This window comes from Neopsephotus bourkii, unplaced genomic scaffold, assembly GCF_033783945.1.
Source record: "Neopsephotus bourkii isolate Nb327-2 ecotype Australia unplaced genomic scaffold, CSIRO-AGI_Nbou_v1 NB_1572, whole genome shotgun sequence".
In the NCBI taxonomy this organism is placed as follows: Eukaryota; Metazoa; Chordata; class Aves; order Psittaciformes; family Psittacidae; genus Neopsephotus; species Neopsephotus bourkii.
Window position 1 is genome coordinate 3,507,071 of NW_026902048.1, and position 12,986 is coordinate 3,520,056.

General features: G+C 39.0%; 1 long non-coding RNA gene across 1 annotated transcript in view; it reads right to left on the reverse strand.

The window, feature by feature from the left end:
- Nucleotides 1-1,220: 1,220 nt before the first annotated feature.
- Nucleotides 1,221-12,986, reverse strand: part of LOC133221883 (uncharacterized) — a 40,375-nt gene continuing 28,609 nt past the window's right edge. The window contains exon 4 of the long non-coding RNA XR_009728086.1: nucleotides 1,221-1,450. This is a non-coding gene — a long non-coding RNA (uncharacterized LOC133221883). The remainder of the gene's footprint in view (nucleotides 1,451-12,986) is intronic.

The window sequence follows — 12,986 nt, forward strand, 5'->3', positions numbered from 1 at the left end:
TAGAAAGAGAAAACTAAACAAAACCAAAGCCATTAGGAGACATTGCGAGAGGAGACAAACAAGGTAGAATCATCTGAATGCTCACCCAGAAAATCATTTCTGCAAGTTTGCAGGAAATGAAGAGCTGGGAAGGAGCAACTCAGAAGCAGCAGAGATTTTTCCCAGCTGGAAGGATAAGTACTGACCATGTTGTATCCAGCTACAGCATATTATACCCTCAACTTCATAAAGGCATAAAAACTATCCCCAACATTATAATAAGCCATTAAAAATGGAATAATTTAGCAACTACCACTTAGTCCATGAGCAGGGTACTAATGATATTTTCAGTACTGTGTCAGGGCATGTTACCTGCTTCCTAATCCTAGATGGAACTTTCAGGAAATCAGTTTCTTCACTGAAAAACCTCATTTCAAACTGACCACTGCTATCTGTAAATTCTAATAAAACCTCACAAAACAGCAAAAATACTCAGAAAAGTCTAGACACACTTTCAACATTTTCACCCATCTACTTTTCTATTTCTCTCTACACAATATTTTCAGTTCAAATATTGTTGAAACACATTAAAAAAAAATAACATGAAAAAACCCAAGCATTTTTTTATATAGGTCAAGCAAAATATTTCTGATAACCCAATGAACTTTAGAGGGGGAAGAGTTGATCCTTGTGTGAAATATCTTATTTTCTCCCCCAAATATCAGAAGTGTCAGCTAAAGCCCATTTTATAATTTCTTTTCTTTAATCTTAGTTACTGGATGAGAAAAATCAGTTATTCAGCTGCTCTAACAGCAACAGTTGGAGGGACAGAAGGGGAGATTTTACACTGCTGGAGTTTAGACACCTAAACTGGCCAATGCTGCTTGTGCTTAGCAAATAATAATGATGAAATGAATCTTCTGTTGTCTAATGGATGCCTGAGGCCAGTGCTGGATGTCTGTAATAGGAATGCTATCAGAGCTTCGCAACAAAATTAGTGGGCAGTAAGGCTACATACACAATATATATGTGTATACAAATAGGTATATGAATATACAAGTAGGTAATAGGTATATATAATTGTAGTCAAATTATCTGAATATATGAACACATTCCTGCTTTGAAATGGTGCTCCCTATTATGAATGTTCTTGCCAATTTGAAACCTCAGCTAAATATTACATTAAGGGGTGTTCTTTAATGACAAACATGGCAGGCAGCTACATTTATTTCTTTCTGCATTGACATGATAACATTATCTCCCTGTAAAATCTCAATTCACTTTCTAAGGTAGCTGGAATGGCTACTGGTGTGTAAATAAGGAAATGTAGGGCTATGCTGTATAGTGCTGCTGACTACTTATCGCTGTACAAGAATAACCTCATGCAGTTGGATTCAATTTGCCCGTTTACATGGATGTGCCTTGGATGGGAAGTGTCACTGTTCTGCCTTGCCAAGAACTACAGCTCCTGCTATGGAAACACAATGAAACCAAACAATTAGTTAGAATTATTGCTCTTAAAGAAAACTGATTTGCTTGTCTGTCTGTCTTCTAAGAAAAACTCAGTTACCGTACACCATCAACCTTGGCTTGACTGGCAGTGATTTTCCTGGGCTAGTCTGCTGGGAACCTTAAATGAACATGAGCAATTATAAACCCAAAGTCTTCAGCAATTTGTAGGCATTATCTCAGGATAATTGCCCTGAAATGTTCACGTTGCAAAGCAAAGGTAGATAATTTAAAAATCCATCTTTCTCTGTCTGCATTATGAGTTGGGCATAACACTCTTCCCTCCTACGGGCCTTGTAGTAGTATAATAAAGCTTTGGAATTGGTCCTTTGAAAATGTCTATTGCTCTCTTTTAGAAAGCAAAGAGGCCAAATCTGAGTTTAACCTTTTCTGGCTTTATTATTTTTATAAAACGAAACCTAAGTCATATTTTCTGGCATGAACAGAGAAAAACTGGAATATTAAAAAGGAACAAACCTGCCTTGAGGAGCTCTGCACAATAACATCCATTGCAAGAAAGCTTTCCTGCTCCCTGGGTAAGATGAGCACCCCTTAAAAGCAAACACTGGGTCTTGGCCTCCTCATGGCTGTCCATGCACTAACAAAGCTTCATATTTTCTGGGAGTTTTACTTATGAGCTCAGCTTCCTCTCTACAACTGGTAAAAACCTCCTGAGAAGTGCTGAACATTTCTCTCTTCTCATGACTCACACAACTGCCTCATCTGTAGGTGGTTTCCTCAGTTCCTTGCCCCCATCCTACTGAGCAGGCAACTGAAATGCATTCAGTGCCTTACTGATTTAGAACAGGTCTTCCCTTCACTGCAAGGCAGGAAGACTGTTTCTGGTTTATGAGCAAAGCAGAGTGATCTCTGAGCTCCTGCAAAGAACTAGCAGGAACAAGGATGCCTGGAATGAGGAGGAACAGAAAGGTTCACACCTCCAATTTTTTTTCTTTGGCAGCTTTTAGGGAAAAAAATGCCATCACTGTTTTCTTGCTTTGACATAATTAAAACACCTCGGTGAACTTGGACTTTTTCACAGGCACAAAGTTTGTCTCAGTGAAGAATGACAAGTACTTCTGAAAGACAAAGAAGAGATCCCAGGAGCAGGAACACTTCATACAGCAGGTCCGTAGTACCTGTACCAGTACTCCAATTTATCAAAACCTAACAAGTCAGGCTTAGCATTTGCAAGGGAATTGTTATTAAAAATAAAAATCAGCAAAAATTGAAGCTGCATAAGCTCAAACAGAAGATTGGGTATCAGAAAGACCATCTAAAGGAGGCATTTACTTTAACAAGAATTCAATGAAGTAACTGGTATGTTGGAAATCTTCAATGGATGCTTTGGGTATTCACCCAGTACCCTTCACTTTGGAGTTCTTAATTTCCTGTACAGAGTAGGAGAAAATTCAAGGATAACAATGTGATCAAGGGAATACCCCTGCAATATTCTGAGTTCCCACAAATTTAGTTGAGTCTTGATTGTACTGGTCTTGGGAGAAAACCTGAATTTGAAAGACTGATTCAGTTCATTCCACCACTCACAGCTCATCTGTGAACACCACGAGAAAACTGGGACTTCAAAACTTTCTGCCTTTTGCATCCATATCCCTTTCCTCTTCTCTCCCTCACTCACTCCATTTTTCACACTCAGCTTATACTATAAAATTGCAAAGTACCAATGTTGACATGCTCCATCAAACCATTTGGGAGCCAGTAACAGTCACACCCGCTCACAATTACATATTTATTGAGTTTCCTTTTGAAGCAGGACTTGCTCTCAGGCAGGACTCCATTCTGTGCAGTACTGGAAGACTATAAAGCATGACAGAGTACAGGGTGTTACGAGCTGTGCCAGACACATGGCCATAGCAGACCAAAGGGCAGCAGACACATATTCTCCTTTACTCCAGTACTATCCATTGTCCACATCCTCTTGTATTTATAGGTCCTGGAGAGTTGGCTCTTTTTAAAAATAATTGAGGCACAAAGAAAACAGGGGAGAGGAGAAAAGGGAAAAGGGAAGGTATCAGCAAGAGGACCAGCTGAGTGAGGTTGGTGACCTGATTTCAAGCATACTGGGGGTACTCTGTGACCCTGTAATTTTACTGCCTCCTGAGTTATCACTTGTGATTTTCAGTGGAGTGAAATGATACTTCAGGGAACAGTAAGGATTCCAGCAGCCCACAGACAGACAGAATACAAAATATCTACCAAAACAGCTGCCATACCTCTGGCAGAGATATGTGTTTAATCCTTTTGAGTGGAGACTTCAACTACCTATCCAGATCCCCCAAGGCTTTGTTAACTGAAAATGCTGAAGAAGGAACCTTATGTTCACAGCTCCCCAGGCTTCTGTAACATAGCCCTCAACGAGATAATTCAGATTCAAACCTCCTCCCTGAAGTCATAGAATGGAGCTTGTGCCCCATGAAGACCTGTTTTCCTTAATGACCGTATATACAAGAAACCCTTGCTTGCTCCAGTGACACTGTGCTCAGTAGAGTCCCACCAACCAGCAAGGGTTTGTAACCTCAGGTAGTTTAGGAGCACCACAGTGCCTTGGCAGAGACTGGACTGTTCTAACAAATATTTTAAAGGAAAATGTTCATCAAGAACTTAATGTCAGAAGGAACCTTTCCAGGAAGAATAACAGAAACGGGACACATATACTCTCTTTTGGGTGGAATTTTAACTTGCACAAAAACCCCCAGTTTTCTGCAGTGTCTGACAAAGTCTTTAAGTTCATCATGGCTACCTTAAGTAAAAGAAGATATGAAATTTAAAATATATGCCACAGTCTCCTTTCAAGTTAAAAAAATGGTACTTTTTTAAAAAACTAGTGAAGTCCTGTTTCATTTCTTGTTGGAAAGGGGAAAATATTCTTTATTTCAAATCAGTTGAAAAGAGCAAAAGGTAAAGTGACAGAACAGAGAGGGTTATATACACTTCCCTTTGCACAGAGAAAAATGCATTGAAAAACTTTAACCAAGACACTTCTAGCAAGATTTCTTGCTTCAATTGAAATGCATTTTCTATTTTAAAAGTTTAGGCAAGGAAGTTTTGAGTGAGTGCAGTTTTCACACACCTTACAAAAACTGCTACAAGCTGAACATGTAATTCCAAATCCCTCTAGAAAAAGTCCTATAAAATTATTATCAAATAAATACAATTGTATAGTAATGACAGGAAACCATCTGTGAAATTGACTGGAGAATTAGTTCCCTGATAGCAAATGCAGACGGCAAGGCAAAAAGTGCTGTAGAAGTTTGTCCCCTCCAAAATGTGAACATTTTTAATCATTCAGTGAAAGATTTCTTTCTTTCTAGTGGATTAATGTGTGAAGAGTCCCTGCACCAAAAGTGTGTGCTTAATTCCTTATAATTTTTAAAGAAGAAATTCAGTCCAGTGATGGCTTCTTTCTTATTCAAGTGTTTGTAACAAGAGTATTATCTGAATGCTGAGCTTGCCGACATGCTCGCTAATGAAGGCTATTGCGAGGCAGTTTGTAACACAGGCACCTGTTTCACCCATTCCCCTGTTTTTCCAATAACAGATTCCTTTTGTTCCAGCCATTTTGTTCCATTTTGCTACACACCACATAACAGCAAGTGGCAAGAGGCCAGGTTTGAACCCATGATCTACAGCTCACCTAGGATGGTTTAAGCAACTCTGATGGCCTAATGCTGCCCACAGGGAGTAATTGCAGGGTCTGAAAGGAGGTGGGACAGATTCTTTCATGTCCCACACAAGCAGAAGATCAGATGCTACTCTACAGAGCGCAGGCCATGGGAGCTGTCAGGCATGCAGCTTTATTGCAGTAGTTGGCCTTTCAGATTGCAACTAAAACCAAGGTTGCCAATACAAATTTGTGTGAACTTTCCCTCCCTCCTGTTCCCTCCATTGGCCTTACAGAGCCTTTTGGCCATTTCAAGTTAGAGCCTTAGGGTTTAATTATTAGTATGACAAGGAGAGCTTTCACAGAGGTGAAGGGAGAGTGCAGAGGTGAAGTGGCTGGAGACATCCTGCCTCAATAGGGCACAGGCAGCAATAACGCTTTCCAGTTTCCCAGCTTAGCTGGCTATGCTTTCACAAAACAGCTGGCCCATGGTCCTCATCTACCCTCCATCTCCCAGTTCTTTTTGGAGGGTGCAAAACTGCTTTTGGCCCAGGGGGCCCACTGGGATTTGAATATAGAAGCACTTATAGTATATGCAAGAACACTGTGGGGTGCAATAGGGAGCTTTTTATGTGCATACATGCATGTGTATACATACACGTGCTCCCTGGGGCAGAAACCTCTACAAGTTCTTTCAGCCTCTTAGTATACCTTTCTGTTTGGATCCTTTTAAAGGATCTAAGACTTATGCTTTAGGATTTGGCATAAGATAAGAAACAATAATCAACATAATTAGTAGGCAACTCTCCTGTCACCCCTACATGCCATTTTACACGCTACTTGCCCTTGCAGTATTACTGTATGTACCAGACAAACCCCCACTATTTCACTGCCTTAAACAGGAAAATGTTTTCAACTCCCCTACGCGTTCTTGCCTAGTTCATGGCTTGATTTAATTTTACAAGGCAAGAGCTGGAACAATTATCTGATTCTTCATGTACAGCAGGCTTTCAGTGGTCATTTCTGAAGTTTTACTGGTTCATAACCTCTGTAATCAGAAGACCCAGTTTAAAAAAAAAAAAAAAGAAAAAGAAACTAAGTGAACAGGCAGGAATCTGTTCATATTATCCCTTCCTAGCTGTCCAGGCTTTCATCCTCTTTTCTCCCACACATGCCCTTATTGCTCTGCTACTCACCCACCAATGAGGGTCTGTCAATGGCAGTGAGAGGTCAACATCAAAGCACTTTTACAGCTAGCAGCTTGCAGCTAATGCTGGCATTATGGAGAGAAATAGAGAGAGAGAGAGAAGCATAGGGATTGAATGAATGGCCCTCTCATATAGAAAGAGACCGAAGAATAGAACAAAACCTCCTATTCTCCCACTCTTTATAATACTCCTGGGCTGAGTGTGCGTATGTGGTACACAGCTGAGTTTGAACTGCATTAGCACTCTTTCAGTTTACAAACAAGAGGCCTAATTTAGAAGAAAAATCTCTTATCTGATTATTTCTTTGTGTTCACCCATGTGGTAAAAAATGTCTGTACAGAGAAGGGAGGGGGGCTATAGAGGTGGCTTATTAACTTCTTTGGCTGTATCAGGATTGAGAAGGGCAATTGGGAGATCATTATTCGTCCATAATTTTCAGGTTCAAGTTAAAAAAAACTAGTAAAACAGTCCCTAAAAATATATATGTATTTCAATATGGATTAGTACTTTTCTGAAGGAGTCGGAAAGACTGTGGGCCAGTCCCACACCAAGTGCATGACTGATGCTAGTCTTATACCCTGCTCACACAAAACCCCAGGAATTATTTCTGTCACATGCAATTGACATTGAGATTGGATGTCTTCCTATATAGACATTATGGCCTGGGTACAGTGAATTTCACAATTTGATGAAATTACCACCTCATGCTAGGTGGATAATTATAATCATCTCTCCTGGCTCACCAATCTATAATTCTGCAGGGGGGAGGAAGGGGATTCAAAGCTTGTTATGACTGCAAAGTTGTTACCCAGAGACTCTAGCAGCAGGCTTAGGGATGAATATTGTTTCAGGATTGACAATGAGGATTACTGGATTTTTCTCCCTTCTCTGGAGTCTGGGACATATCATCCTTCTGGCATCACCTGGGTACATAATTTAACAAATTTCTGGCTCCTATGGGGAAATAAAGTTTTAGCAACATCTTTGATCTCTTCTGCACTTTTCTAATGACAAATCAAAGTTGCAGTATTTATCTTTTACTGCACACCTTACTCTTGTAATAAGGAGCCTCAGGAAAAAAGGTGCAAAAAGAAGTTACGCTTACTTCACATCTCCATACACTAAGCTATTCCTAAAAGACGGAATGTGATCTGCTTGAAGTGGTCAAAAGCTATAGGGCCTTTGGGGGAGAGAAAAGCAGCTTGAAAGAAATACTGGGAGGGAGGTCACTTCGGTTCTCACTTCCACTAATGCCTGAGGTAGTCACAATTGCCATGGAAGCAGACAACTGGATACATCACCAGCACACGTCAACGCAGTCCAACACCTCCAGAATCAAATTCTCTCCAAATGAGGGATTTCTGACAGCAAGAGCTGGTTCATATCTATGCCTCAGAAAACTATTTTTACATCCATAACCAGGACTTACGTCTACCCAAGCAATGTGTGTGTGTGTGCATATATATATATTTTTTTATATATATATATATTTTATATATATATATATAAATGTGTAGTCCTAACTGAAAGCCTTTATTCTGCATAGATTTATGTGAGGGGTAGCTATGGGGATACAAGTGAAAAATCTCAGTGACTTTGAAAGTTTCACCATGTTTTCCCATCTTTAATTTGGGACTTTGAGATCACAGAATGGCTGGAAAAGTAGATAGAAGTCATAGATACTGAAAAAAAAACCTGATCTCGGAGACTAACCTGAAGGAAGTATCAGTGATCTTGGAAAGCAGCTGGATTGGTTTAGAGGAGGCTGTATTTGCTGGGGGTTTTAACTCTGTGTTTTCAGAGACAGACCCTCCAAGTTTGACATGTAATTAATAATAAGACTTGGCTTTCAGCATAAATATAACAGAGACCTTAACCATGCTAATATCCACTATTTACTGCTTAAAAATATTCACTACGAGACAAAAAAAAGAGTAAGTAAACCAGAGCATAAATATGTCTGTGACACGTAACTGCAGAATGCTTTGAATACCTTTTGAATACTAATGCTTTTCTACTTTATTGTATTTTTTAATGTTGAGTTTTGTACGTATTATTTTGTACATTTTTGAATCAGAAATCAGCATAATCAGCATTAGACAAGCCCATTCAATTTTTCCCCTGTATCTGCTCACAGAACAGTAACCAGGGTACTTAGGCCTGCAGTTTTATATATATTTCAAGATAATGAATGTGCAACTTAGCTTGCTATATATTTTAAACAGAAAGCACTCTCAGTAACCTCAGAGAACTGTGTTCCAACCATATGGGGTAAATGAGAGAACTGCAGCTCCACAAAACAATGAAACAAAGGCTGCTGGAAGGAAACTGGTGGTAATTGGTGGATAAAAGAATGACAACACAGGATCTCCCACCTACCTTTTCTGGGAGCACAACACAGCCATCCCTGGGCTATGAAGTGAAGAGGCTGAAAGGATTAATTGTACTACTGTCCTTTGAAGGTAAACTGTATTGGCTCTTTGAGCTCAGTAGAAGGAGAGCAAATAAAGGATAGCATTACTATTACTACTACTGTTTTGCACACTCAGTTGAGGCTAAGCCTGTCTATGTATATCTAATGGTTTAAAGTCTTTGCCACAACATTGATCTGATTTGAAAAATCCACACAGGAGCAGTAGGAAAAAGTTTAAGCAAGGAGCAGCTTTTGGGGGCAGTATACCAACTCAAAACTTTTATTTATCTTCTTGAAGATGGCTGTGATAGTTCATTAGTTAGTGCATGTTCATAACTATAGACTGTTTCAGACAGAAAATAAGGACATAAATATTTAACCTTTGAAAAGGATTTCATTTACTGAAATTCTAACTTTATGAACTAAGGTTATAAATTACTCTGATGTACTGCAATCAGCATAGTATAATGAGATCACATGAATGGTCTTTAACCTTTGATTGTTTAGAAGTGCAGATATTCATTTGTACTAAGGATTAGCTATGATGAACACTGAAATGAAGCTGAATATCATCAGGTACAGGCTTGTATAGAATACATCCCTGAAGTGAAAGTAGTCCCCTCTCCTCCAGTTTCTACCCTCAAGATTTCTTTCATTCACAGTAATTCAGTTGTCTGTTGAAACACTGAAAGGGACATAGATTTCAAATTTATCTGTAGGGATTTTGTAATGCTAGAACAGGGCTTTTTCACTTTGCCAAGAGTTCTCCTGAGAGAGGTCTGCTCATGCTATGTACTTCTTAAGCATTTGTATTAAAACACTGTGTGTAAAACACATATTTTAAAGTACATTCTCCCCCACAGAAGTATCTGAAACATGGTGTGGTACACAGGGCAAATTCAAAGGTTTCATCTTTACAGGGTCCTTGCTTGGCATTTTTTCTTGCCATTCCAATTCTCTGGCAGAAGATGCTTGGTAGTGACTGGGGGATAGTAATTCTTGCTGGTCTATTTTTGTTCATTGACTGTCTAAGCAGACAGCTTAAAAATGATGATATTGAAACATTTCATAGTAATGGGTGGCACTTTCAGCCTTCTGAAGGCTTCAAAGCCATCCCTGGATTAAATCTTGCAAGTGGGACTTTGCATGTACCACTAAAGTAAACCACTTACTTCTGTATCATTAAACCCTTAACTGCAGAAGGTGTATCATAGGCTGGTTATGTGACCTGTCCAAAAATTACAGAAGATGCAGAGCAAAAAGATCATAAATGCCCCAAAGAGGCTCTTCACCAAGAAGGCATGCAGGTACTGTTGCTTTGCACAGCTTGACCTGTCTTGAGCTGGAAGTACTTGCTGGCTTTGCAGGTTAATGCAGTATATTTTACTGACCAGTTTCATTATGACACAAGTGCACTTTCAAAATTACTGACTTTTGTGTGAAAATAAGCAACTGTTCCACCCCCACATACAGCAAAGATCAAGAGTTATACAGAAATATTCTTGACCAATCATTCTTTTATATAGAAAAATATTAAGATGGGCATTTTTTTTCCCTCAATTTCTACTCACTTAAAACTTTGTGCTCAGGATTTGAACCCTGTCCTTGAGAAATGAAAAGTTTCTTCAGTATTTATTGATATTAAAACTAGCCAGTGTATGCTGCAAACACTGAAGTTTTTGTCCATTAGGAACATCTGCCTATTCCAGGAGGAATATCAGAAAACGTGTCCAGGCAGAAACACAAGTTGAGAAAGCGTCTGTGGCAGCATATGAAATAACCACAACAGGATAAATAACAGAATATTTACCATGACCCAGTAAGTCTCCCTCATCATGGCAGTGTGGGGCAGCCTCTCCAACAACATGCTTCCAGCATTAAGTCATGCAAGTGGTGTCAGAAAATGGTTTATTGTAAATTATGGCCTGGATTGCCATATATCCACTACACCTCCAGGAATCTGAACTCTGAAGTCATCTAGAGGTAGGGTTACAACTAGAAGAAAGGATATCTTCCCTGGGAGATAAAACAATACAGCACTTCTATGCTTTACAGATGTAGTGAGAGAAAAAAACATTGGAAATGGACAGCAAGCTGGGGAAACTTTTCTGAAACCAGAAAGCTTTTTCCAGAAAAGTCAATTAAAAAGGCTCATTTCTTGAGCATTAATACTCACCCTGCCCCTCTTCTGGCCTTTAAATTATAATACAGAGCCTGTTTCTGATTTTCATTTAATCTGCTCTTATCACTTGGATTGAAATGTGCACAATCTTTGTCATCTATTTGATTGCCATGGCATGGGCTACAGCTTGCTCAGAGCATGCCAGCACGAAAAAACATCAATAAACACGGCTAAATCACACAACCATTTTCATAGTGGTATTCCATTAATCTGAATGTCTTTCCCAGGCCTGCCACTGCCTTCTGATGGCAGAATTTGGGGCACTCACAATAAAAGCTATTCCTATTTTATAGGAATGCCTCACGAGCAGCAGTGCCTGCCAGAATTACATGTGAAGAGACTGAAAAGCCACATTCCATATGAAAGGTAAATAAATTAATAAACAGTGAGAGCCAAATTAAGATTTTTAAAACTATAAATTTTGGTGTTCTCTTTAAAAGAGATTTTCTTTACCCAGGGAGAAGGGAATTTACTTCATGCTTAGATTTCTCTCTCCCCTTCCCCCTCCAACCCCCATTCTTCTCAACTTCGATAAAGCTGATTATTGACTGAAGTAGTTAAAAAGCTCCATACTTACCCTTAGACCCACCTCTAAATATTACATGGCAGCCCTATGGCACAATTGTAGTGAACTGTCCCCTCTTACAGTATACATGGAAAACCTGAGTGATTTCCCCAAAATTACACAGGCTATTGGCATCAAAACTTCTAAACAAATCCAAAATCCCCATATTAAGCTGCACCCCATTTTTCTGTAACAAAGCCACTACACATAAGTTTCCCCAAGGAAATAAATTACAATTAAATAAAAACTGAATGAATGAGGGAAGAGAATTAAACTATACATGTTGGAAGAGAATACAACTTTCTGGCTGATTCCACTATGTCTATAAATTACTGCATAACGTAATGTATCATGTCTCAGATACAAGAACAGCATTGAAAACAATAATTTAGTTTCATATACACAGAGTTAATGATGAATTACCATTTCCACGTTTCATCATTCACTAGTACATATGGCTGTAATTCAGGAATCATGACAGTACAAAATCTATTACTCTAAGAAAAGATTTGTATCAGACAATTATCTTGATGGGTCCTGTCCTGTTCCAGGAGTAGCAACGTATTCAAAGAGCTCGGAGTTATCTGCCAGCTCTGGAATTTCTTAGATACTGGTGAACCTCCCTCCTCCATAGTAAAAATACAGAAGAAAAACTAATGTTATTTTTTTGTATAACTTAAGAATGCTCACATTCCCCTCCTGTTCAGAAGAACTGCACTAAACCACTCATCTAACCTATTCTTCCTGTTATTTCAGGAGGATACCATGAGCTGCCTTTTTGCCTGTGTTTTTCTTCAACTGTTAGGTGCTACACAGTCAGCCTCTGAGGCCCTGGCAGCTCTCTGCACAAAGTAACCAACACCCTTGTCCAAAAGCATTACATGATGGTGTTACAAATTGGACTCTGAAGGTCATTAACTCACAGTTTAATGTTGTACTGGATAGTAATTTTTTTATTTCCATACTTTATGTATAACTATAAACTAAAAGAAGCCTTCAAATTAATGCTTTAATCTCCGAATATGATGCATATATTCATAAAGGCCTGTATCAAAAGCCATTTCTTTCAACAGAATATGAGTAAATATATTGTATACCATAGGGACATGGAATAAACCCGTGAAATATTCTAATCCTGAATTAACTGTTGACTCATTGCGCAAGCTTTCCCATGCCATTTAGCCTCCATAAATCTAGCTATGAGACTTCAATGAACACAAACCAAATTATGCCCAAATCCAACTGGGCCTATCTGGTTTCTGTCATGGTTTGACATCACCTGCTTCCTTTTATAGCTCAACTTGCTTCAGTAATCCATATCCAAACTCATACAATATTATCTGTACTATAAAGTCCAAAGAGAGGAGACACATCTCTCTAGTTTGGTTTTTCAATACTCACTGAAGCTCTTCCTGAGCAAAAACGTTTCAATACCAACATGCGTCTTGATATTTTGATCCTCTACCCTGCACCATAAGGAAGATAGGAAGTATTTTTGAATGTGGCCT